We start from the raw sequence: 2,624 nt of genomic DNA on the forward strand, positions 1-2,624 counted from the left end.
GCAGGAGACTCGCTTGAGCCCAGGAGTTGGAGGTTGCTGTGAGCTATGATGCCACAGCACTCTACCCAGGGGGACAGCTTGAGGCTCTGTCTCAAGAAAAAAAAAGTCAGCTTTCTAAACTTAGGCCTTGGCTTGGAACTCATAGCTTAGTGGTTAGGGAGCCAGCCACATACACAGGGGCTGGCAGGTTCGAACCAGGGCTGGGCCTGCTAAAGTAACAATGGCAACTACAACAAAAAAATAGCAGGGCCTTGTGGTGGGTGCCTGTAGTCCCTGCTACTTAGGAGGCTGAGGCAGGAGAATCGCTTACGCCCAGGAGTTTGAGGTTGCTGTGAGCTATGATGCCATGATACTCTACCGAGGGCTAACATACTAAGACTTTGTCTCAAAAAATAAATTAATTAAATTAAATTAAAATTAAAATTAAAAAATAAACTTAGGCCTAGGCAAGCTCACTACATCACCCTGGCTGTAGTCTCTGATCTGGGCACTATGGAAACTCAGGCAGCTGTGCCAACTAGGCAGAGAGCTCCTGAGTGCGACCCCCACATACTCTGAGCCACATCTGCTGCTGCCCCTCCCAGCCGTGGGCAGAGTTGGGAGACCTCTGGAGACCAAATCAGCCATCTCTGCCTACCAAGTGAGGCAGACCACTGTTCTGGCGCTAGGGTGAACCCCAGCGCAGAAAATAACAATGCTATGGAAAATTAGAACTGAATACCTAATGAGAACAATAGTTAATATCAAAGGTATTTAGCATGTGTTAGGTGCTATGGACAAACACCCACATGTAGGATGTCATTGAAGCCTCCTCTGGGCCACAAGTAGGTGTACTGATTCTTACCAATCTACAGATGAGGAAATAGAGTCAGAAATGACAAGATCACTAGTTTGGAAGCAGTAAGTTGCCCAAATTCAGTCAGCCTGACTCCAGCTAACACAATACCTGGCTGGTGTGATGTCTACCATCAATTACCTCAGGGGCAATTAAGGAACCTGAAAGGGATTTGGCAGCTAGAGATTTGCTAGGGTAATTACAACATCCCCCTTTAATTAGCCCTCCCCCTCAACACTCCTGGCCACTGAGCACAGCTGAGCATCCCTCCCCACAGGCTCAGGGAAGAGCCTCTCCACCCCCAGCCATCCTATACCCAGAGCCATAGTCCCAGAGCATTGTGTGCGCCCAAAAGAAACCCAAAAGCCACTGGTGAGCTGGATCCCAAGGAAGGCTGTCTATCCCCTGTATAGGCCCGACTTCCCTCAAGTGAACAGAACAGGACCTTGGCCACTCAGCAGTCAGGTAAGGCCCAAGAACAGGCAGCTTCATGTTAGGCCAGGTATGAGGGCTAAGGGGACAATGTTAGGTTCTAGAAAGGTAAAGAAATTGGGCCAGGGCAGGGCCAGATCTTTCCCAATAAGCCCCAGGCTGAGGCTAGAGAACTGGGTGGACCAAGGCACTGAGAGGCTTCTCAGGCCTGGTGTCTATGATAAGAGGCTCAAGGTGGCTCTGGGCCAACTGGGACATGAGCCCAAGAAGCCACTGGAGGCCAGGGCCCTAGTCCTGGAAGAAGGCAACCCCAGCAAAAGCAAATAGCCTGTAAGACCACAACTTCTGCTGGGAATCTGCCTCCCCATAGCTCTTGTCCTCCCTACACCAAGTCTTTCTCTGAAATGAAAAGGCACACATCCAAAAGGCACATCTTAGGCAGTATGAACCCAATGCAAAGAAATGGGTATGCCTTTTTTGGAGGGGGTGGGGGGTGGGGACAGAATTTCACTTTATCGCCCTTGGTAGAGTGCCATAGCATCACAGCTCACAGCAACCTCCAACTCCTGGGCTTAGGTGATTCACTTATGCCTCCTAAGTAGCTGGGACTACAGATGCCACCACAACACCTGGCTGTTTTTTGTTGCAGTTTGACCGGGGCTGGGATTGAACCCGCCACCCTCAGTATATGGGACTGGCACCCTACCTACTGGGTCACAGGCACCACTCCAAAATGTGTGTGCCTTTTGACTCAGCGTTTCTATTTCTGAAAATGAATCCTTAGGAAACATATCTAGGTGCAGGGATGTTCAGGGCAGCAATGTTTAGAGATACAACCTAAAGTCTCAGGTCAGGGGGTTATTTCAATAAACGAGGGCACGCTACACTGAGGCAGTCATTTACACTGTAGGGAAGAGGCACTCGAGACTTCCCGGGGTGTGCGCTGTCAATCAGGCTGCCCCAGATATTTGATGTGGGGGAAAACTGTAGCAGAGGTCAGCTTTCCTGTTAATGTTATACACGTCTCTATTAGAGACCTCTCCAGTGAGCAAGTTTACTTCTTTTGTAATCTTTTTTAATTTCAGTGGTTGTAGAAAAATACCAGTTAGCAAAAATGCAGGCTATAAAACAACACAGTTCCTTTAATCCCAATTCTATAACTATCCATCTATTCACAGATTTAAAATATTAGAAATAACAAGACACCAGGGCAGCGCCTGTGGCTCAGTGGGTAAAGCGTCGGCCCCATATACTGAGGGTAGTGGGTTTAAACCCAGCCCCAGCCAAAGTGCAACAAAAAAATAGCTGGGTGTTGGGAGGCGCCTATGGCTCAAGGAGTAGGGCTCCAGCCCCATCT

The 2,624-nt window shown here is 49.0% G+C and overlaps 1 protein-coding gene across 3 annotated transcripts in view; it reads right to left on the minus strand.

Annotated features, from left to right (window-relative positions):
- Positions 1 to 2,624, minus strand: part of PTPA (protein phosphatase 2 phosphatase activator) — a 36,341-nt gene that overhangs the window by 23,950 nt on the left and 9,767 nt on the right. The window lies entirely within an intron of this gene.

Source organism: Otolemur garnettii, unplaced genomic scaffold (genome assembly GCF_000181295.1).
Source record: "Otolemur garnettii isolate 467f Iridium unplaced genomic scaffold, OtoGar3 scaffold00087, whole genome shotgun sequence".
NCBI lineage: Eukaryota > Metazoa > Chordata > Mammalia > Primates > Galagidae > Otolemur > Otolemur garnettii.